This window comes from Chlamydotis macqueenii, chromosome 11 (assembly GCF_036417535.1).
Source record: "Chlamydotis macqueenii isolate bChlMac1 chromosome 11, bChlMac1.mat, whole genome shotgun sequence".
Lineage (NCBI taxonomy): Eukaryota > Metazoa > Chordata > Aves > Otidiformes > Otididae > Chlamydotis > Chlamydotis macqueenii.
Window position 1 is genome coordinate 2,076,198 of NC_141566.1, and position 24,935 is coordinate 2,101,132.

Sequence of the window (24,935 nt, forward strand, 5' to 3'; positions counted from 1 at the left end):
TTCCAAACGGCCCCCGATCACAAATACCGTGGTGAGCAACGCAAGAAGCCTTTCGGAGCGCGTGGACGTAGAGCAGCGGCTGGGATTCGGAGGGGAGGGAGCCCGGCCGCACGCTGCTCCGCTGCGGAGGGCTGAGCCCAGGAGATGAGCCGGCTCCCCCCGGTTTTCCCTTGGAAAAGGAGAGAAGGGAGAAGGAAGCGGGTGCAAAGCTCTCTCCAGAAAGCCAGTGACGGTTGGCAGGTAAGGCAGTTGAGTCATGTATTTCTAGCTAGCCCAAAAATACAGCGATAACTGAGAGCTGGGCTAGCGCACCATGGCGTCCAGCCCCGGAGTGGTGGGAGCAACGCCTGTCATCGCGTGGACAAACACAGCGGCATAAATAACGAGTTACGGGTTCAGTAACGACGCTGCCGTTCTGCTCGCTCATCTCAGGGTGAGTGACATCTTCAGCCAGATGGAAACCAGTGAGAGAAGGGAAATTTAAAAAAAAAAAAAAAAAGAAAAAGCCAAGGAGCTCTGCTCTGAGAGCAAGGGAGGGAGACAAGATAGAGGCAAAGCACGATGGCTTCGGCAGGGCCGGCGCTTGAGCAGGGTCAGCAGCAGGCTCACCCAGCCCGCAAACATGTCTGCTTCACATTCGCCTGCTGCTATAGCAATGCCCCAAGCCAAGCTTTTTTTTTTTTTTTAATTTTTTTTTTTTTTTTTTTTTTTTTTCTTGCTTACATTATTGCTTGCAATGAAGGTGACATTGGTGCCGTGCCTGGGTTTGCCTGTCGAGCCGCTCCTGCTTCTCTTGTAGCACGTAACCGGAGTTGCTCGGGACGGCTGGCGCGGCGCCAGCTCCAACATACACTGCTGGGGAGAGCAGCCCAAAATGCGGTTATGTGTGAAACCTCACTGGGGAGGATGCTCCTGCTCACTCAGCTGCCTGTCTTTGCAGGCCAAAAAAAAAAAAAAAAAAAAAAAAAAAAAGGTGGTTTGGCAGAATTTCGCACTCCCCTCCAAGTTTGCAAATGTGAGCTGTGGGGAAGGGAAGGTTCAGTCAGGGCGAGCATGAGCCGTAGGCATTGCCCAAGCTGTGTAATGTACAGAAAAAAAAACCACAAAAAAAAAAAAAAAAAAAAAAAAACCAAAAAAAAAACACCACCCACAAAAAACCAACAAACCAAAACCAAAACCCCACCCTGGCAATGAGGGAACGGGGAAGAAACCCAGCCACTCAGAGTGCGTGGGGCCAGAGCTGAGCAACGCTTGCTCAGAAGCAGTAACTGCCCTCCACGGCCCTGCTGCGCGCAGCCAGCCCCAGCGTGCGGGTCGCCGACGTGCGTATTTCATTTGGTGACGGTATTTGTTTGCTTTCTCCAGCCACCCAGCATTCAAGTGGCTGCTATGAAATTTGATTGCATGAAACAAAAACCAAAACCAAAGAAACCCAGTTCAAAATTCATTTTTTTTGCGGGCTGCTCGGTTCATTAGGCCGTGTTTCTGGCCTAGCAGCCCAACCCAAGCCCCCGAGGCAGTGGCAGGGGCATAGCAGGACAGAAATTCACTGAAACACAGGCCCAAGCCCCCTGGTCTGCACCAAAGCTTTCACTCCGTACACGTCAAGGTAGAGCATTCAGTCCTCAGCGCGGCCGCTGCTCAGGAGGGAAGTGTGTTTAAAACGGCCAGTTACGCTGATGCTGCCCGGTTTGATGGGCTGTGGTGCCACGTCGCCTCCCTGCGCCGTCACCGGGCTGTGTGGCTGAGGGCACCTCGTTGGGCAAAATACCTGGGAATGCAGGGCCAGGTGCCTCCGTGGGCAGGGTCAGGCCCCGGCTCCGCTGGGAATTGCAGTCGGATAAAGCATTTAGGCTGGTATGTTTGCGACACGACCCGACCGGTGTATGACCGACTCCATAGGTCAACGCCATCTGGGTTTTATCCATGTCTATGTATCCATGCTATTACAGCCCAGCTTTTCGTTTTTAAGGAATCGGCTTTCGATCTGACTGCTGGTGCTGGGATTACAGATCCAAATCTACCCAAACAATAAATTTTCTTCTTATTCTGTAGCTAAGCAGCAGCACGAGGGTTTGCACTACGTACAGTAGCGGGTCAGCAACCTCCAAAGCCCGTAACACACCACCTGTGCCGGGCTATCACAGAGCAAACTGGAATTGCGTGTTGCTGGGGATGCAGCGGGAATAACTGGCATTTTTGAGAGCATTTCTAAGCGTTGTCCATTGAGAGTTTCACAATCCTTCGCTGCTAAGGAAGGATGCTAGCTGTTTAACTGTACATATCATCTCCCCCAAACTGCAGGTACAAACTGCAAAACTGTGTTTATTTGTCTGAATCTCTTACGTTTGCTATGGAAAAGAGAGACATGGGATTTCTTAAATGCTTTTGAAGTTCACATCCTTTTTTTTTCCAGCTCTCTCAAGGCAAAAATGCATCCTGTGAAGACACGCACGGTCTCATTTCAGAGCCCCAGTCCTTTGTTACCTCTGGCAGGTCTGACAGGCTCTCTGTGCTCAGCCCTTCCCACAGACCGGGCCGTGCAGCAGCAATGGCCCAAAAATGTTCCCCCCTTCCAAAAGCCCCCCAGGACCCCTTTCCAAACCCCACATGGTCCACACAGCAGCCCGAGCCGGTCCGGTGGCATGCACGCTGTCCGAGGGACGCGCAGCACTTTCCTCTTCTTCCACTCTTGGTTACAGCCGCAACAGAACAGCTCCAAGACAGGAACACTCTGTTGTTTTTTTCTATTTTTTTTTTTCATTTAGGATAATATATTAAAAAAAAAGCAGAAACACTTGCCTCATAAAGAAAACATCAGCGCTTGAAGAAGCGCCTTGGCCTGCGGCATCTTGTCACGCGCATGTCGCCGCTGGCCACCTCTGCGGCTCATGGCTGCGAGAGGAGTTGGCATTTTGAGCAGAGACGAGGATGTACACACGCAGGTCTTCGTACAGGCGATTCCTGGCCCTGTTGCTGTACTAGGAGAGAGCTGTAACGTAGACAGCCAGAGCCTCTCTGGCTTTGTACCCCTTTCACAGCTGGAGGGGAACAGACACGCGTTTTTTGCTAGGATCTAGGTTTTTCAGAATAAACCACGGTTTATTAAAAAGAACCTCTGAGAATTCAGGCTCAGTGGTGTCTTCCTGGCTGGTCCTGGAAGCCAGTGGCAGTGAACTTCAGAAGAGAAGGTTTATCCTCTTTTTTTTCATCCGGAGAAGTATTAAGAGGATATATCGGTGTATTTCTCTTCTCTTTTTAGCTCGCTTTGACGGAAGCTGTGAGGCTTTTATTCATGAAGCAAATACTCAGAGGGTGTGTGTGTGTGCATTCCATCCTTTACAGGTTCACGGGCAGCTGGCCCTTGCCCGCAGCACGCTTTGCCCTGGGTGGTGAAGCCAAACAAGTGACAGCCGTCACCCGTTCCAGCAGTGCCAGGGCTGTACCTGTACCACAGCCGTCCAGAGGCTCCTTTGGGTCGGTGGGATTTTTCCCTGGAAATGCTTGCAAATCGTTTGGCTCGGCCATTGATGAGGAAGAACCTCTTCCTCCCAAAGGCAGCCGTTTTTAAGGCAGGTTTTATACGGGCTGGGTGATACTACAACCACATTCACTGCCAAGCACCGCAGAAGTGTGACGGGAGCAGCAGGTTTGACACATCACTCATGTACCGAAGTGGCAGTCGCTGCTGTCGTTATCCCCAAAAGTCCTTTGGCCCTCCCGGACACGAGCTGGCCTGTCGGGGTGCGTGTTGAGTACTGCCCAGCTCGTTTTAACACCAATTCGGTGCCGCTGACCCAGACACTGGACAGCTTTTCCACCATCAGGCACTCCTCTACAGTTTTTTTTTTTCAAGTCACAGGTATTTTAGCACGTCTCAAAGTGGAATTGCTTTCCGCGTATTCATGCTATCACGTTAGGTGTTTGCTTTCTGTTTCGGAAGCACAGACGTGCCATTTGCTGTATTTTAACACCCCAGCAGCCAGACCGGTGCTTTTCCTGTGCCAAAACCAAAACAGCCTTATGGCACGCTCTGCTCCCCGCCCAACGCGACAGCGCGCAGATTTTACGGAGCCCCACAGGCCCCAATCCAGCAAAGGCTGCAACAGGCAAATTACACTAATAGCACAATTGTAAAAAATTCTGCCGCGGCCTTATCTGACGCGAAACACATCATTTGTATTCCACAATTTATTTTCCGGCTTGGCTGGAGCCAAGCACTGGCGTGTCGGTGTCCATGGCCGGCTGCCGCGCTCCCAGGGGACGCCCAGGTGACAGAAAAGCCTGTGGCAGCCACCAAAAGCCCCACGCCAACAGACAAAGCGCCGGTGCACGGGTGGGTGCTGTGTGCGCACAAGGTGGGTCGGGAACAGGGAGAGTCGTCGTCTCCTCCCGCCATGGGGAGCTGTAACCAGGCTGCCGCTTGCCTTAACACAGAGCCCTCCTTATCCTCCAGGCTGGATTTTGAGGGAATATGTGACCAATGTGCTGATTTCCTCAAAGTTTCGCTCCCCAACAGATACAGGGCAGCAAGAGAGGCGTCCCTGGCCAGCCCTGCTGCTGCGGTGGTTTCACGCCATACAAAGGAAATCCAGATTCTTTGGACCAGGAAAAGAAAATGGGAGCAAATACAATTAATACTCGTAGCTGCGGCGAGAGCTGGGTGGCGCGGGCTCCGGTTCGGCTCCCAGGACGGCTTGCGCCCGGCTCTCGAAGGACTGCGAGCGCACGGGCTCCCCGCAAGCCCCCTGCGGTTGGTCCTGCCGAATCGCTGCCCGAAGGCATCCGCTGTTCACCAGTGACGGTAAAAGTGACTGCAAAAGCGATGCTAACGGGGCTCTGCCACGCAAGGTCCGTATCCCGCCCGCAGCACCCGCTCCAGCCTGCATTCCAGCTGCTTGCGGCCCGATCATCAGGCGTGGGCAGGATTGCTGGGGGCAAAAGTAAATGGATGGAGAAAAAAAAAAACCAATAAATTTTTTGTCTGCCGCAGAAAAGGGGTCTGACTAACTCGCAGCACTGTCGGCGCGTGGTGCCGGCTGGCCAGGGAGGCGAGCGCCCGGCCAAATCGCCGCAGGATGCGTCACGCTGTCGTTATCGGTGTTGCCAGCACAGCTACGCTGGCCGTGCTTTTACCGCCTGGACGTACCATTAAACACGGCTGGTTTGTCGCCCAAGTACAGACGAGTGGCGTCAGCCTCGCACATAATCTAGTGCTACCCAGGGCTCCGTTAACCACAGCTCCGGGCAGGGAGGCGCAAGCTGGTGGGTGCGTGTGGTTTGTGCTGGAGCAGGGATGATCAACCCTTACCTGGCACAGGGAAACGGCCGGTTGGGTTTTCCCATCCGCTTCTCGCACCCTGAGCGCGCTGACCCCTCTGATTTACCGGCACGTGGGAAACCGGACTGCGGGATTCGAGGTCGCGGCGTCCGGGTTCACGGTGTCTCCTGGGGAGGGAAGGTGAAAAAGAAATCAGAGCACGTACCCACGGGGCAGCTCCCAGCAAAGCCCATGCTCACCAGCCAGACCCACTTTGAGCTCAAGACCAGGGATGGGGATGTTTTACAGTTCAGGAATAACACGTCCCCCAAAACCCAGAGAGAACGACCCCGGGGGAGAGCACTGCGGAGACCGCTCCAGCTCTGTAATTCTTTTGGCTCTTCACAAGAAGGCACATCAGTAACACCCAGTCAAGCAGAGGGTTAAAGGCCGTATTTATCCTGCACCAAACACAAACAAAAAGCTTTTGCTGGAGGAGGAAAGCTGATATAAACTTCTGTAGGAATGCCAGGTTGAATTCCACCCCCCGGTTACAATCCCTGTGCTGTCCCAGGCTGGAGGATGGGACATTCAGCGTTATGTATACCTGCCCCAAGCCAGCATGAACTGTTCCCAACAGCAGGATCCATTCTCCTGGATCCGCCGACACCTACGGCCGCTGCCAGGTGCGCAAAGAGTTTGAAGACCAACAGAAATATTGTCACGGGCTCTCTTTGTGCCGATGGAAACAGCTGGTTTCAATAAATAACCACGGCTCGGCAGCGTTTCTAGCCAAACGTTGCGGCGGAGCCCCGTCAAGCGAAACTGAGCATTAAAAATCCCGCCAGCGAAGCCGGGCACAGTGACCGTCCCCGGCCGGTCCAGCACAGCGCTCGGCACGCGGCAGGCAGATTGCTGTAAAACGAGTTAGCAAACCAGAGCGGCATTAATGACACAGTAAAATATATTGATTCTTTTTTAAAAATTCCACCTGCTTCCCTGTTTTCCCTCCTTCCATCCGCCCGCTCCCCCTGTACTGATGTATTTCTTCCCTTCTTATTTCCTTTTGTGTTTAATTCCTTCTCGCTTCCCAGACACATCTTGCTAGGGCAGCTTGTTCAGAAAACGTAATTTCTGTCATCGCCCTGTGTCTCTGACCAGCGCTGAGAGCTGTAAATCCTTGATCGGTGGGGTGATTCACAAGCTCCTCTGCTGCCTGCTTGTGATTTTTAACATGCGCTGCAATTTAGGGGCAAAAATTCTGCTTGCTCATTATCTGCCAACCGATGACATTACAGAAATAGAGCTCAGAGCGTGCATCCGTTTGTGATGAGGACGTCACTGAGATGTTAGTGATCGGCCATTAGTTCTGCAATGCTGTGAGGGGTGTCCTGACTGCAACTTGTGATTTCCCCTCTTATTGCCCCCTCCCCTCACCGCCCTGGTGCCGAGCACAAGGCTGCCTGGGTTAAGGGCACTCCTAAATTTTGCTGTTTGGGGTCTATGGTTTGAGGGAAATGCAATTGAGAGGGCAGTAAATGGCACAGTTAGAGCTCTTTTCAATTCACAATAAGTCTGGTGGAGCCCGGATCCCAGCTGGACAGGACATCTCTGGAACGTCTCGGGAGCAATGGCCAAGGCAGGAACCCAGCAGCCCTTCCTCGACTTCTGTTGGTTATAATAATTTTTCCTTGTGTTTATGAATTTCTCTTGTTGCTTTCCCTGTTTTTTGTTTTTCGCATCGCCCTGGCCAGGCTGTGCCAGCCCCGCTCCACAGCCGCCTCGCTGCACCGACCCTCGCTGGAGACAGCAGCGGTGAGACGAGGGGCCCTTTGGTTTGCGGGGCTCTTGGCCTTCCCTTGTGAGCTCCTTTCCAGCCCACTCCCTGCGAGCTCGCATCTCGTACCCCGCGTTAATCATCGCCGTTCTCCATTCCCAACCGGACCACAGTGCCTCCCGCATCCAGTGAGCTGCTATCGTAGGGATAAATCCGGAGCGCTGGTGCTATGGGTGAACGGCGCTGAGCTGTTAGGAGCTAACACAACAAAACGACAGCAGTGAGGGGAAAAAATGTCACTCAAACTAGATACCAAGTGGGAGCTCACACAGGAAAACCATTTTAATGAAGGGATGAGACTGAGCAAACCTCTGATGAGCTGCTGAGAACCTGCCAGTCACAAATCACACAATCGTTGAGGTTGGGAAAGACCCTGAAGGTCAAATCCATGGCCCTGGCCCATCTCTCCTCATTCCTTGGGTTGCAGCAATGTTTTTCCCTCCACGTTTCCAGCTACTCCCCCTTCATCCTCACTTCACTAGAAGGTTTGACTCTGGACTTGCAGGATTTCAGCCTTTCTTGGGAAATAAAACTCCAGTCTAAGCATCACATCTATTTCAGAGCAGCTTCACTTACTGGAAAAGAAAACCAAACCAAGCCACCCTACATGAAATGCTCCGTAAAGAATTTGGTTGCTTAGGCAGCAGCATGGCTGCCTGGGAAGGCTGATCTCTCTTTACTGAGCTAAAAATACGTTTTTTAAAGGAAAACAAAGCCTACCTCCAACAAAGATGTGAGAAGGATAACGGCAAAGAGATGAACCCCCACAAAACAGCAGAAAGTTGCTTTTCCCAGACTGTATGATGAAGCCACCGAAGGGGTGAGGTTCTGCTACTGAGAAACAAAAGATTTTTAGTAACCAAGAGTATTCTAAATAATATTCTCAGGAAACCTTTGACTACAGCAAAGTTCACATTAACAGCACAGAATTATTAGAAAGGGTTACATCACACGAGCCTTACTCATGATAGTACTAAATTCTTCTACAATTAATCCTCGTGCTCGGGGCTGTTCCCCTAGCCTGCCGTCCCACGCTCGCCCTGCGAGTCTAGCCACAAATGAGCAGATGCAGTGGATGATGCTTGACATTGTCCAAAAGTCCTTAGTTCCCACCCAAAAATAAAGCTGGTCTGGAGGCTAGAACTGGGCAGGAAAACAAGTGAAACCTCAAAATAAGTACGCGGTTGCATGCTCTCAGTACTGAAAGTGTGAGTTAAATTACTTAATTAGCTTGTGTTAATGAAAAGCAAATTTTTAATACTCCCTCCTCCAGACTCTCATCTTGCCAAATGTTAAGAGAATGCATTTGTAGATGCCTGAACTCTTCCTAAACCCCAAATAGTTGGAAGCGTCACAGCAGCAATAACCACAAGCATCAGTACTTCACGGTCCTTCCGTCCCCACCAAGGCAGGTGGTTCTCCAAGACCGCTCAGAGAAACACACGTTGAAAAGCAATGGGAAGAAACCACCTTGGTCCGTGGCCACCATTTCCATCGTGCTCAGTTGGAAGGACCCTGAATGCAGCCCCATTTCGGCCTCAAGCTGCTCTTCAAAATCAAAGCTTTACATGGAGATGACCCAAACCGGCCAGCTAGCCGACAGCTGTCCAGCAAAAATACCTGGAGATGCAGGGGGGAGAACACCCAAGAAAGTTAAATTTAGATTTCCTTGCAGCAAGGGAAACACCCATTGCCTGTCAGTGCTGCATCTGCCCATCCAGCCTGGTTTCCATCAGAAGGGAGGACACATCCCTTCCCACCCAGCAACTCCTTTTTTCTTAAAGCCCATCTCCACTTAAAAGAAAACGAGGAAAAATTTGTTTCCTTTCAAACTGAGCAATCAGTGCTTTTTTTTTTTCCCCTCTCTCTAGAAGCATCACTCTTATCTTCTGGATATGCATTAGACTTTTAGAAAGAAAGCAAGGGCAGAAGGGTTCCTCTCTCCCGAGAGCAACAGCATCTTTGGCTTAAGATGTCCAGGCAAAGATGCCGAGAAAGTAATGCCAAGCCAAATTCAACAAGTTAACCTTGGAAGCCGTTTCCTTTGTCTGCTGCACTGCTGACTTGATTTCTCAACTATTTTTCTATTTTTCTGTGTTCAGAAAAACACCTGGAAAATAGTCTCAAGAGAAGCATTCATGCCAAAAGAGGACCTGCATTGTAGCCAGAGCTTCTTGAAATCCATACAAAAAATAAATATCATGGGAAGTGCTTTTGAAAGCAGACACCCTTTGTACGACAACAACCCCATTTCATTTCTCAGTCCCAATTCTCTCACTAGCATTCATCTATGACACTAGATTGAGGAGGGTTTTTCTGACAAAAAAAATTAATTCACCAAGTTGGGCTGCTCCCTGTTCTGTTCTGATTGCCCCTTAGGTGCTTGTATTAATGGGGAAAAAAGATCGTCCTTCTTCACGGAGTACTGGAAATGCAGAAGGTTTGTATTTTTGATGCATACCAAATTCAGCAGCAGAAGAAAGAGCTTTGTTAATTATTTTTCTTATGTTGTTGTCCCAGGAAATGGGCATCATGCAGCGGTGAGGAGGGAAAACACAAGGGAGGGCTGACTCACCACATGTATGAGGTGCTTGGCAAATCCCATGGAAAATGGGTTCCAGATGGGAATCAAAGCCCTTCTAGGCCCTGTTATTGCCCAAACGTAGGAAGAAGGATGCTGTCGAAGAACACGGCTGAGGGGCAGGAGGGAAAGAAGGAGGACTGACTTGGGAGGAGAGGCAAAATATCTGTCCAGCGCTCGCCTAATCTATCACTGTCGTATTAATGAATTCTACATTGAGCAAGGCAGAGGTGAAAAGGGCGAAGAGAGCTAAGCACAGCGAGGGATGAGGAATTCCTGATCCGAACCCAGCTCTTCCACCTACTCAGTTCTCTAGTGACAAGGATGCAAAATATCTGGTGAATCACATTTCCCTTCACTTGACCAGCAGCCTCCCTCCATGTACCTCACTGCTCGGGGGCAGCAGTGGTGCCTGGAAATCAGACCTGAACCGCCAATTGTTGCTGCATGATTCTTACAGACATGTGGGTTCAGGGTTTGGGGTGGGGGGAAGGTTTGTCTTCTCATATGTACGACTTTAAATAAATAAATAAAACCTATTGTGCTTAGAAGAGAGGTTTTCCACCTAGGTAACCTGATTAAGTGTATCCAGAGGAGTGTCCCCAAACCATAGAATCACAAAATGTTTTGGGTTGGAAGGGACCTTAAAGATCATCCAGTACCAAGCCCCCTGCCCTAAGCAGGGACACCTTCCACCAGATCAGGTTGCTCAGAGCCCTGTTCAGCCTGGCCTTGGACACTTCCAGGGATGGGGGATCCACCACCTCTCTGGGCAACCTGCTCCAGTGCCTCATCACTCTCAGAGTGAAGAATTTCTTCCTTATATTTGATCTCAACCTACCCTCTTCCAGTTTAAACCCATTACCCCTTGTCCTATCACTACCTGCCCTTGTCAAAATGTTGTATTTCAGCTGGAAGTATGATGCAGAGAATCCAGAGGGATTCTACCACAAAATATTATTTTCATTTCAGTGGATACATAGAAAATATATCATCATATCTATCATAAAGATGGAAGCATCATTCTCTCTAGAGCATTAAGCAAGACCCTTCCAAGATTCAATGGCCAAGCAGCTGCAGAGACCTCCAGAATAAGCACATCATGCACTTCCAGGAGGAACACCATCATTTGGCCATCCAGAATCAGGGATCAGAGTACACACAGGCATGAAAGTGTATGAATTCCCTTCTCCATCCAGGCATTCCCCATAGGTCCCCATTTTTGCTGAGCGCCAGACTCAGAGGGAGCCGCCAGCTGATGTGGGAGGGGTAGGAGGTAGAGCAGGAAGACGTGTGGGTGGCTGTGGGGAGGGGAAAAAGGGGGCTGAGAGTGGTGCTCAGTGGTGTTTGATTTCTTCATCTCTGATTGAGATTCTTGTAGTTTCTATACCAGTTCTTTTAAATGGTTTGGAAGCCGGGAACAGGGGAGAACAGACTTCCAATAGCTACTTCCTAAAAAGATGATGACTCAGAAGAACTGTCAGTGGCAAATTTTGACTGAAAAATCTGCATGACACAGTAGTTTTCACTCAAAATAACAAGAAAATCAAATACCCTTATGTTATTGTGGCAAACAGGTTAGTGAGCAAGCACACATCTGGTCTAAAAATATTCCCTAAAGCCAAAGCTCTGCAAACGAGACAGACCCGCTATATGACAAGGAAAACACCTGTATTTCTCCTGCACGTGCCCCAACTCTTACCAACCTTGTTCTATTTTACAAAGATATAATGAAATAAAGACATCATAGAGCCAGGCCGCAAAGACAGGAAGGCTGTCGTACAGATGGGGGGACCCGCTGACCACCTGCGGTCACAGCAGGACCGTGCCAAGAGCTTTGGGCTCCTGCACCCAGCGCCCATCAGCTTTCGGAACGGGGTACCTCCACACAGCACCCAACACAACACGCGCAGCGCACCGACCGCCAGCTCTTCACCACCGCGTATCCCCACCGGCGCCCGACCTGCTTTGGGAAGTGCCGAGCCCCGTGCGCGCGGGCCGGGTAGCAGGTGCCACAGGCACCTTGGGTTTTTGAGTAACGCTTCCCACACCAGGAAGGGGAGGCGAGCTCCCCGCAGCTATCTGGATTGCGGCGACAGATGGAGGAGACAGGTTGTACTTTCTCAGGAAACGCACTTCGGCAATGAGAGGAAGGGCGTGATCCTGGCGTACAACAGGGAGCTGTTCTGAGCTGTGTAAACAAGGGCAAGGAGCAAGGCTCCAGCCTTTATTTTAGCACGGAAACCCAAATTAACGTTTCTTAAAATTGGCCAAGTTGATCTTTCCAGGTGAGCAAACACCTAACTTCTCACTCTCTTTTGCAGGGGCTCGATATTCAAAGGTTTAGCACTAGCCTACTTTGATACACGCAATAGAAAATCAAAATAAAGTTGTATACAGTATTCTGAAAGGATTAGTGGTGAGTGGGATGGACTCGGCACCTCAGCGACCAGGGACCTACAAAGCAAAACGGTGTCAATTACCCCTAACTTCTCCGGGAGGCTAAATGCAGGGATAATTGGTGCTACAGCCAGACAGGCATGAGCCCTCGTGCAAACCTGTGATCAAAGGCCAGATCCTGCCCTTCGCCGCCCTGGGAGCAAGCTGGAATATTTCCTTTGGCTGAGCAGGCTGGCCAGAGCGTGCGGGTGGGCCTGTCTTTGCCAGGATTCCCCCAAGAAGGAAAACTCACTTTTTATGTTCAAAATAAAGTAGGTGTGCTTCAAAAGAGCAAACATTCGTGAGAGGAAGGCTCTGCTGGACACATCCATCCCTCCACAGAGGGTCCATAGTGCCTCAGAGCAAGCTAACAGAAGATAAAAAGGCACACAGGTCTGTTTGGGATCAGGTTGCAGGGACAGCTAAGAGGGGTTTTTTTTGTTTGTTTTTCTTTTTTTTTGCCTTACATCTGGATTATATCCTCAAGGCATGGAAGCATCCTGTGTTAGATGTCAGCCGTGTTTCCAGACAGGTGATGAGGGGACACGGGCAGATCACAGCCCTGCTTGTGCACACACAAAGGATACTGTCCAAGAAAATTAAGGAAAGGCACCATGGCTTTTTTTTTTTTTTTCAAAATAAAATCAAAAAGTAACCATCTAGAGAAGAAATTTAAGATCCACTCCAAAGTCTTCCAAACAAGAGGAAGACTTTGGTCTCCCCTTTGGCCAGGTTTAATTTCTTTTTGCCACCCAAGGACCAACAACCCAATTCTGCAGCTCCCTGGGCTTTCAAATCTTGCCCATGTGCTTTTCACAGGTGAAATCCACCATTAGAGAAGGCCGGACCTGCCTCCATCGTTCAGATTTGATGTGCTCCTTTTCCACAGCATCCTCCTGGTTACACATGTGATGTTCCATCCATCATCAAGGCTCTTACAAACAAACCAGCACAGCTCCAAGGCTGCGCAGTGGCGTACCCATCTGAGCTTTTGTTATCCCGCGCTCCCTTAGGGCTCATTAAGGTCTAAATTAGCTGACAGTCCGTGGCCCTAATTAGTACTTCAGCTCTCTGGGAAGCAGCCAGGGCTTTTTTTAACCATTGCTCCTCACCCGTGGCATCGGCTCCCTTCTGTGATTTGGAGCGTGCAATCTGCAACAGCTTTGAAACTAACCGAGACAGGCATTTATTCCCCTGCTGCTCTGCACTGCTTTTAATTATTATTAATTGTAACGGCCAACCCTGGAAAGCGCTCAGCAGGATGGCATGGAAATGCAACTCCATTTTGGTCTGAGGCTCCTCTCCCAAAGAGCAGAGGAAGGTTTTTTGGTACAAACACCTAGCGCGGTGCTCTGTGATGGGCAGGGTGACATATGGGAACGGCTCCACACAAGGGTCCAACCACGTATAGGTCTTGGTCCTTGCAAACCTGGAGGAGGAAGTGTTTGATACATCATTTCTCATGGGCTTGGTGGAAAAAGCACCTGGAAAATGCTGAGTCTTCACCACAAGACAACCACATCATCAAATGTATGAGGGTTCATGTGTGTGTGTATGTAAAATAAGTATGTAATTCAGCCTAGATTATTAAAACAGATTGACTGGACCTTGTTCTCAGCAACTCAGAGCCTGATCAGAAACACCCCACTGCAGACCCAAGCCTCTCCCTGAAGGAGTAAGGTCAGGAGCCTCCCATGCTGATATCTAGAACGACTTCAAACAAACCACGCAACATCTCTCTGCCTGGATGGAAAAATAAGGCCAATACCTCAACTGTGATGCCATCTGGGACCTGTACTGGTCCTGCACTGAGATTCCCAAAGTATCACTGATTTTCAAGGGGAATTTCTAGGCAAGCACAAGTGATACCTGCTCATTGACGTGCGCAGCACCTGGGAAGCTGGAGGACAGGAGTCCTACAAACAAGATGGAAATGTGTATCAGTACCCTTTGACAACCTGGGGACACGCTGGTTTCCACAAAAGCACGGGGCAGTAACGCAGAGCTCTAAAGAGAGAAGGACGCTAGAGGCGTTGGGGAGGTCTGGGTCACTCATGAGGTCCAAACAGATGACGAACACCAGCAAGGCAGCTGGGCTTTACACCAAGCACAGCTCCAAGGCTCTCATGGAAATTGTCTTGTGCTGCTGGCACAAAGGGAACAGGCTGACAGCATCATAGCATCTGGAAACAGCAGCCATGCGTGCTCCCTACCTGTGCTCAGGCCAGGAAAAACCTGCTTGTTGCAAACGGCCACCATGGCCATAGCAGAACTTCTCCCTGAAATTTCCCCCCACGTTTTCCCCTCAAAGCCTGACTCAGGAGCTGAGCAGTAGGATCACCGGTGCTAGCCCTGCTGCAAATAGTATTATGGGAGAAATAATGCTGGCCCACACTTGCATTTTTCTTCTTGACACAGCTTTGCCACACCAGAGACAGGACAAGCTGAACTTCATGGAAGTCTGATGCAACATTTGCACTGCTGACCCATCCAAGATGATGTTCGGATCCTGCTGGGTTCATAAAGTTCACCAAGAGTCACAGCAGCATTTTATTCAATACCAGAAACAAGTATGGACAGAGACCTACATGTGCAGTCTCACTTTCTATAGCAGCGCTGAGAAACGTTAGGAAATTATCCAGGACCAGAACCTGGCTTCTCTTGGCTCCAATACCAGCGTGAAGGTGGCCATACAGAGACACAGACTTTCTCCTGTCGGTGCTTACACTCCTGCCAGCAGGCATATTAACATGATCTCTGCAGATCTGTCTTAAAAAGAAAACACATTTATTTTTGAAAATACCCGTGGAGCCAAAGCTTTGTGTCCTACAGAGGATGCATCTAAGCAGCCCTGGATTCTCCGAGCAGAGCACCAGATCCCTTCGCTATGGATCTTACAGCATCTGGCCCATTTGCTTGGCTATCTTGCTTTTTCACTCATTTGTTGTGGACAGCTGGAGATGGGGGCACTACTAAGTGATGCCAATTATTTCACATCTCTCTGTTAACCTCCACCTTTGGCTCATGAACTCGCTGCCTCTTACAGTAACTCTCCAAAACAGGAACAGCTTTTTAGCACAGTGCTTGCAGGGCTTTGTGAGGCCAGGCCCCATCTGCCACCGCGGGTGTCACCGCGTTAGCAGAGGTCAGAACAGATTTTGGACACAGCTTGCAGCGCACGCGGTCATGGGCTCACATTATGCACACAGCTCTGGTTATCACACAAGTCGAGGCCGCCTGCAATCAGGCCAGCTTATGGCTTCAGGCTTCCCACTTGAAATTAAGTTAAAAATAGCTGGCCTTTGTTTTACTGAAAGTTTGGGCAGTGGTGACCTTTTGCGTTTGTTAAGCATCTCCAACAATATGCCCCTCAACCTTTAGAAGATGCGGCTCTTCACTCCAACGAGCTGCTCTCTAGACTCTGACTGCTTTTGCTCGTGGTATTTTCTTTAGGACCAGTCCCGCCGCAGAGCACCAAGTAGTTCGTACAGGCTTTGGCGAGATCAAGCCATGCAGTCAGCAGGGAAACCCTCCTCCGGCATTTCATAAAGTGACAGAGTGGTTTGGATTGGAAGGGACCTTTAAAGCCCATCCAGTCCAAGCCCCCTGCAAGGAGCAGGGACATCTCCAACCAGATCAGGTTGCTCAGAGCCCCGGCCAACCTGGTGTATGGTTCACCCCATCCACGCAATACCTGGGAGAAGGATTACGAGTGGCTGCAAACAAACTACATTTGCTGAAGAACGTTTAGCTTCCCCAAGCCATCTTATTTGTAATCAAATGCCCTGCAGAACAGTTCTCACAATTTTTATGGCAGGTCAAATCTGAACGATCCTGTATTTTTAAATCGTTAAAAAATAGATCACATCCTGTCCTTGAACTGGATCTTGACAACAGTGGTGGAAATACATCAACAATTTAAGATAATTCCTTTCAAAGAAACAAGAGTCATTTCAGTTTCTGGAACAAGCACAGAAATAATTTTCTGAGGAAGAAAATGGACAGCAGTATTTACTGTCATTGGTGCAGAAGGATTTCTTCAGTTACTCATAGTGCAAGTCAGGCATAGGACAGCAGACTGCATGGATTACACAAGTATTTCTAGTATTACTTCTCTGAAGAAAGATCCTCTTTTTTTTCGCTCAAGTTCTGAGAAAATACAAACACTGACAGAGTATCCACTAGAGAAAATAAGTGGAGCATAATACAAGCAAGAGACACTCGAATGTGAAAACGAAAGATGCTCGATTTTGTAATCTAATAACGCTGTCTTCCAAGAATCAGTGACAACACAAGTGATACATATTATTGGGACAAAGGTTAACGCGTTACAAAATTTACTTTTCTTTCAGCACAGTAAATAATTACAGATGTGGTGAAAGGAGATTTTTCTCCGTGGTCACCAATGCCTCAAACCATGGAAATGGCAGTGTTTCCAGTAAGTGGCTGGTACTGCACAGCTGAAGGGGGAACAACCCACCATCTCCCAGGAGGTCCCTGAGCATGCGGAACCACAGGGATCTGCCAAGCTGCACATGAAGCCAACCACGGGGGTTGACTTCACTCTGGATGTCCTCATCAGCAGCTGCTGGCCAACCATTGGGTTGGGGGAAACCAGATGGCATGGTCCCACCTGCCAGTCATCTCTGTGCCCTTCTGTTGAAAGACAGACTCACAAGAGGTTTCCCAGACCCTTGAAAACCACAACAGGTAGGGTGACTATTCCCAGTTGCAGTGTCTCATTGCAGTAAGGACAACTGAGGGGGAGAAGGTGGGGAGCCCTGATCCTTCCTACCTGTCCAACACAGCTTCTGAACCTTGAAAGGAAAACTGTGCCATACAGTTTAGGCCAAAGTGTAGACCACCACATGGCTTGTAAGAAAAGTCACAGGCAAGAACACAACCCAGAGCAACAGGTGGTAAGTTTTTGATCATTTGTGTAAGAACTGAAAAAAAATCCACATGATAAAGGGGGAAAACTGAACAGGGATTCAATTTGGTGGCACAGAATGGTTCTCAACTACCTGCCATAACCCAGATTCAATCACTTCCACAGAGAGAAAAGAAAAGAAAAACAACTTGGTGTTTTGACCTATACCAAAAGGTTGAACCTTGCCTGAAGATTGGCCCCAGACAGTTTATGAAGAAAGTGGTACTGACTTCTGAGAAACAAAAAGGGCTGAGAGGTACACAAGCTGCCTGGATGATCACCTAGTAGCTGGTAGGATTTATCACAGCAAGCTGGACCCAGGGACAACTGAATTTGAGGGCCAAAGCATGAAGAAATGATGTACAAAGTTGTACAAGAACAAGGCAGCGCCACAAGAGGCAGCCCCTGGTAGGTCCCATCACATGCAGCACAGTCTGCTTGGGCCCTCCCTGGGCATCACGTTGGCCCCCAAGAGCAAGGGGCCACTCACTCCTGTCCCCGCAAAGGACACATTGTCATAGGGAGATGGATGTCAAGCCAGGTTTGGGTCTCCAGCCTTTCACACACACGAGGCAGACTGCTTCCCTTCAAGCATCAGCTACAAAGCATGGAGTCCTTCAGCTCACTGCCCTGTTAGTGAAGATCTAAGGTTTTTTTTAAGCCAGTATCACAATTTTTTTTGAGAAAACAGCAAAACAGCTGGTCGGGGAATGCTTGGGGTGGACAATGCTGCATTGAAAACCAAATGCCAGGAAAAACCTCGGCACCCTGACACACACCACAGATCTGCCACTCTCTATTAGAAGAGCAAGCGCTATTAACTATTTTCTTCATCCTTGGTTGCCTACCACAACAACTAGATCATACAAACCAGTCACTGAAACAACCAATCTCCTGTAGCAAATATATATGGGACTGAAAAGTGGGGGAAAAAATTCTCATTAAACACATCCTCTGAAAAATGTTACCTTCAGTTTGCCCTACAGTTCCTTAAGGACACAGCACAAAAGATAAATACTTAATTGTGCTCCAACAAAAGCCCTTCTTTCCACCTCATCCTTTTTCTTCTATCCACATCTATTTGCAGTTTGCAGTGGTTTACTTATCTTATTGCAATTCCTGCTCTTCCTAAGTATACAGCACCGGTTGCTTTGGGAGTTCCTGAGCTCTCAGCACACTTTATTCTCCAGAACAGGACACAAGGATTTTTTTTTTCCCAAACTCAGACTGGTAAACAGATGATTTATTCTTTCCTTTATTTCCCAAGGTGACCAGTAAGCCCCCAAACTGGTATCTTTTGGCTGGATTTGGAAGACTTTCTTAATTCTGATCCAAAAATCTTAAAGCGTTGTTGGCTGAAAGAAATTCTTCTCAGAATTTTTATTCCTGGTGGTGATCCTGCAGGAATAAAGCTGTGGTCCCTGCTACTCCTGCATGAAGTTCTGCGCTGAGCTAAGCACGCAACCACCACGCTGGGGTCAGTGGGGGTGTTTGATTCCCAGTGGTTTAACTTGAGCAGAAACAGTTTGATTTGAAATCATGTGGCCCATCATGTAGTCTCATCTACTAAGAGAGATTTCTTTTTTTGGTCATATCCTGCCTTTGTGTGTTGATACACCCTCCACTCTGCAGCTTAGCTAGTGTAGCAACAGATTGAATTTTTATTTCTTTTTTTTTTTACTATTGGCCACATTCTTTTCTTGTAATATGTCCCTCTTATGTGGATTAACTTAAAATGTAACTTCAGACCATGGCAAGTCTGTTCATTTTCATCATGTCCTCACCTTCCCTCTCCCATTTTCTCAGCAAAACACAGTAGGAACAAAGCTTTTTCGGCAGCTGTACTGAAGGATGGGTTGTTTTGTTCCGAGTGGGTGTGACAGCCATCCAGTTTGTCATTAAAGACAGTTTTACACATCTCGTCACTCTTCTTTTCAAAGAGGGGTAGCTATGGTGACAGCTGTATGGCAATGGCCACTCCGGGTGATGACTGCTAGCTGAGATTCCCCTTCCTCCAACCCATCCCAGCTTTCTCATTCCAACAGCACTTCTCTCAACTTTGCTGTTCAATGAAAGACACAGCAAAGAAAACTGCTTTCTCCTCTTTGGCCTTTGCTCTGACCCACCACTGACAAGCGGCATTGCGTTTTGTGCCACCACGTTTTTTCCCCATCATCAACTGTTCTTTTCTAAAAAGCTTTGAAAGCAAGGATGAGCCAAGCTCTGGGTTTGAACCCAAATTGAGCAAAAGTGCCTGAAAGCAGCACTGACATTCAGTTTTCCTGTTGAGATCAAGAGCATCAACGAGATCACCGTGGAGATTCCAACATCTCTCCATTTAACAGCATGGTTCGGAGGTCAGAGCTGGTTATCAGCTTTCTTGAGCTTGCACATCTTGGGTTCAGAAATACTCCTGGACAGCAGGCCTGGCCAGTGAGTCATGACCACTAATTCTCCTACTTATCTGTTAGACCCATCCAATTAATCTCAGAGCTGTTGGCTTTTGAGCTCCCCTCACTCAGTCTTTACTAAAGATTACTTAGAAAAATTCTTAAACATATAACCATGGTCTGTCCTGCATATAAGCACAGGAAAAGTAGATGATCCAGACCAGTTCAACCCACTGATTACATAACCGGTTATGTGATAGGCTCTGATATTTGTTCCCATTTCCTTGTCTTTTTCTAGCAGGGAGTCAAGAAACTTCCTCAAAACCAGTGAACAACTTGACACCCAGTGAGAAATGTAGCAGCCAGGCAGTCCACCGAGCTAAAACTGCTGCTTTGCTGGAAAATACATGCTGCAAGCACTAAAACAGTCATGTAAATTATGAACGTAGGTGCTGTCAGCAAGCAGAACCTTAGTCCATCACCTACCTGAACGCCCTTTGCAGGTGCACATCTCCAGTGCCTCAGATAAGCATCTAAACTTAGGAAGGAGGAACCTGGACCTTAGTGAAGAAGCAGCGGTGGACCTCAGCCCTTCTCCAAAACATCCTTCAGGTGGACAATTCTAGCTAAAGTTGTAGACTACTTCATTTTTCACAGCCCAAAGTAGATTTTCTTTTGTAATGCAATGTAGAACCACACCCTTGGTGCTCTTTATTTGTTGAACTTTGAATCAAACACTTAGGATTTCAATGTTTAGCAGCTCAGTTGGGTGACAGAAACCACACATTCAGAGAAACCCCTGTGGAGACGCGAGGCAAGCGCGCACAGCACCCGACATTTCCAGCACAGCAGCTGGCGACGCGAACAGATCCGGAATTCCACATTAAGCCCTGCATAATATCAGGAGACTTCCTGAGCTGCTACGTCTCCATTCCAAATGATGCATCCCTCATCTCCTAACAGTTTCCAGCAAAAAACCAGCTTTAAATGGCAGGGGGCAGCAGCACGGAGATACAGCAGTGCTGCCCTTCAGCAGCCCACAGAAAGGGAACGACGCACCAAGGGTCTCATCTGGGTTCATCAGAATACAAGCAGCTCTTTGTGCCTATCAGTCTGACCCATGCTGGAAGAGGAGCAATTGTAGCAAATCTAAGGAAAATTGTAGATTTGAGCCCAGATACAATATAGAGGGTCAGCGTGTATCTACAGGTTAAAAAAAAAATAGATACCAGCGATGTAAATGTATCTGCTAAAATGTTGGGGTTTTTTTTTTTCCCTGATAGGAAGCTGTTTCTTCAACAAAATGCTATTTTTACTTCAAACAGGATTATTTCATGTAGATTTGGATATCTAAAAATGAGGTTTTCAATCTAGGCTGGTCATCTAAGCGTGCTCTCCAGAGAGGGCAATGGCAGAGAGGAGTTCTAGGTTGAGGGGCAGTTTCCATCCACCTCCACTAAACGCTGCTTCAGATTTTTGTATCTGGTGTTTTTAAAATTAGAACTGAGAAAGCGGTACATCAAATATCTGCCACAGCAGCTCGAAATGGTGCCGAGGTCAATTAATATTTGTGCACTTTCCTTTTAAATTCATTTCTGACCAGCGCTGGAGAGGATGAGTATATTAGCAAAAATTAGAGGACGTTTGAAGCCTGGTGCTCAGCGCTGTACGTATTTGCACTCAGAAAATAGAAATAATGACCTAAGCCTCCACTCAATATTGGCCACCACAGCAGAAAATCTAAATATAGAGCTGAGCAAGGAAAAGACTGAGTTACTCATAAAACATATCTGATGAATAACGAGCACCTCCCAGAAAAGAATGGGTGTATTCGAGAAATCCCGCAAGCTGCTCACAAAACGTTCATAAGCAGGAATAAAGAGGCAAGGTCACCAAGCAAATTACTCACTCAACTCTGATTGCATTGTTTGAACCAACGTGAAACTAAACCCAGCTTAAGTAAATGTTGTATCCCATTTTCCAGCTTCACTTTACATTTCGCTAAGAAATTAAATGTCACAATGCCCCTGAATGTGCACTCTGAGAAATGAAGCTCTCTTGAAGTCTTTTAAATTCCTAATCTTACTGCGCTTAAATGTTATTCCTTCAGCTGAAGGAATAATCTAATGAAATACAGTGCATTTCAGGGTGGCACATCAAAAATGCCTATTCCACAATCTCTTCTTTTATCACATCAATTTCCTATTCCACTTTATCTTCCTGCAACACTGAAAGTTCAGCCCAACTAAGTCTCTTGTAACTGTTGTCAGAAATCAGTCCTAAAGATTCTCAGCTTCTAGTTTACTCTATTTCAATTTCTTCTTTTCCTTTCAATCAAGCAACAGCATCTGAAACATTCCTCCCCTGCAAAAAAAAAAAATACTGAGTGCAGAAAAAATAATTAATCTTTTTTGACACTGTATTCATCTTCTCTATTTGTCTCATTTATTATATTTGTTTATTTAAGTCTGAAAAATTAACCAAGAATGCCAGGGACCTGCCTCCAGCAACTCGTTTTTGCACTGCAATTTTTCTCCCACCTCTCCTCTCTGCTCCTCAGGAGAGATCCAGGGCGATGCCAGGGGACAGGCCAGCAATCCCACACCACTCACAGAGTGCAATCATTCCTGGTCCCATGTGCCCCTCTCAAGGGCTTGGTTCACAGGTGACCAGATGGTTCACGGCCCCACGCAGCACAGGAAGGTCCACCAGCTCCACCCCAGAGCGCTGCATCCCGCGGTGGGTGAACACATCTTTAGCTGGTGCTCAGCAAACCTCAGCTCCCCCACAGCAACTCCCATCCCAGGGCACTTCCATAGAATCATAGAATGGTTTGGGTTGGAAGGGACCTTTCAAAGGTAATCCAGTCCAACCCCCCTGCAAGGAGCAGGGACATCTCCAACCAGATCAGGTTGCTCAGAGCCTCATCCAGCCTGGCCTTGAATGTTTCCAGGGATGGGGCATCCACCACCTCTGGGCAGCCTGGGACAGTGCTCTACAACTCGCATTGTAAAAAATTTTTTCCTAATATCCAATCTAAATCTACCTCCCTCTATTGTAAAACCATTACCCCTTGTCCTATGGTGTTCCAACCCATGGGTGGGAAAACCAAAGGCATAAACCACGCAGGGTCCATCCACGCACCACGTCCTGCTCTCGGCATCGCTGTAGAGGCAACACAACAGACTATCAATCACGAGCATCAGGCAGGAGGAAGCAGGGCAGACGTTGAGGAGTAAACGATGAGCTACAAGCAGTTTCCTAATGGTCTGTGTCCTCCGTAGCACAGAATAGCTGTGTAAGACTGAGACGTGCGTAAAGCAATCAATCCTGCTACCGCTTGGCAGGGCTCAGCCCCAGCTCCCGCGGCAAATTAACGGGGCGATCTCAGCCAGCGCATGCAAGCGCATGGGAAGCACTCGGAATGAGAAGCCCAGCATGACAAATTGATTATTGCTTATAATTACTTATTACTGCTGTCTTACTCCAAGTTCCCCCATTATTGCTGTCATCCAAGAGGAAATTCACACTACGCTTCAGCCAGAAGAAAATCATTAATAAATGTGATGAAAAAGCACAAAACAGCCTTGAAGAGACTGGTTCTGCCCAAAAGCAGCATCAGTGGAAACACGACTGCATTGCAACTCCTGTGACCTTCAGGACTTCCACGGGATAAGGGGAAGGGACCGGACTTTATCTCCTTTCGACTGTGCCGGCTGCGGGAGGAGATGCTGTTTCAGAAGCTGGTGATGCCAGACCCCACAGCTCACCACAGGTACAGGGTGAGTTCGGGCGGCCCCGGGTTGCAAAGCATCAAAGAGCAGCCTCAGGGCATGGGGAAGGCATGGTGACCTTTCTGTTCCTGTTCAAGAGCTCAAGAACCACACAGGAGGAGCGTTAAAGGCCACAGGAAGCTTGGCCTTTTAGAGCTAAGCACTGTACGCCCACATCCCTGCCCGGTTATCTCCGCCGTTACCCTTCCCTAGGAGCACCAAACGCCCTGCAGTGTCAGCCAAGACGGCTCCCCTTCCCACCCTGCCCTCGCTTCCCTCCGGATCCTCCACAGTTCGTCTCTCAAACATTTCATGCGTTTTTTTCGGGCGGGTCTCCACCCCGTCTTCGTTTCCTTCAGCCACGATGGAGCCATCCTTGCAGCCCTTGGAAGGAAATGGGTAGCTTCACAATGAAGCTTTATCAGACCCGGACACGTAAATACTTCTCATAAAATGTGACCTGATGTCAGTTCCCACACCACACTGCCACGCTCTCCTTCTCCAAGTCAGTCCAGAGGCCATTTTGGGGCCGTTGGCCACCCTAACAAGCCAAAATTTGAGTGTAAGGCTAACAAAGCACCCCTGCCTAGTTACTTTCTCCAGCTGTGAAGAAACAAGCAAAATGTTGGTTGGAGAAACAAAGATGAGCTAGATCTTGAATTCATACCCACAGCCTGTGCACAAGCAGACGAAGAGTTTTTTTGCTGGCAGCTCTTGGCCATAGTTTAGCCACCATCACATCCCCCAGCACGTACTGCCATGTCCATCTGGGATGGAGCCCACATCGCTGTGGCAAAGAGGAGCAGTGAGGGCCACCAAAGCCAGAGGAGCCCCACGCCAGGCTCCTGCTTGTACCCCTTCCTCTTCTCTCTCACAGCAGCACAGATTCAGGTCTCCCCCCCAAAAGCAGCACCAACATTGCCATTTATTCCCATCTCTGATGGCACTTCAAATCATTTCCTCATCTGTTAGATGAAACCCATGGTCCTTAGGCACACAGTTCACCCGGACAAGGCTGTCCCTGGCCTAGTTAATGGTGGCACCGCGATGGAAATTGCCAGACAAACGGGAAGAGTTCTCATTGTTTCAATAACCTAGCACTACTAGCAGCACAGGTATAGATATTTTTAAAATGCAATTTTATTGTGATGGCATCAGTATCAGAATGTGTTTTTCCTGAGGCTAAACAGTAGAGAAGAGAAGAGATTGAGTTTCCTTGACTACCTTTCAACTGCCTTAAAAATCGTGACTTACCTTTATTAGCTGGTTTCATTGGTTATTGCAAGTGAAATAACACATCCTGAGCCCCGTTAATAACTTGTATGATGGCGGCCTCCCCATCTTCTCTCCCTTCGCTCCACTGATGGAGAGAATATTTCCTGCTCTCCATGCTCCTCTCCCCCCAGCTACCTCCACATTTTGAACCAGGAGATATTTCTTGCTTGTTCACAAGGAGAAAATATTTTTAAAACAAACAAAGGAAAAAAACCAACCTCAACCAGATAGCGCCCAGGTGATGTGCGGCAGAACAGATTTCGGCTAGCTGCCAGAAGACAACTCCTCAAATTTCCTGTAAGAGAAAGGATTACATTTTAGATGGAGTTGGCCTGGCCCTGAGCAGGGGCTGAACGAGGTGACCTCCTGGTCTGAGGTCCCTTCCAGCCTAAACCAGGCTGTGATTCAGTGATCGTTCCCACCCCATGAGCCCCTCGGTCTCCACAGGAC

General features: G+C 48.4%; 1 long non-coding RNA gene across 1 annotated transcript; it reads right to left on the bottom strand.

The window, feature by feature from the left end:
• Positions 1-729: 729 nt before the first annotated feature.
• On the bottom strand, positions 730-24,780 carry LOC147599354 (uncharacterized). The gene is made up of 3 exons (XR_015259658.1): positions 24,704-24,780; positions 5,312-5,448; positions 730-855 (listed from the first exon to the last, which is right to left on the bottom strand). It is a non-coding gene; the product is annotated as an uncharacterized LOC147599354 (long non-coding RNA).
• Positions 24,781-24,935: the final 155 nt, after the last annotated feature.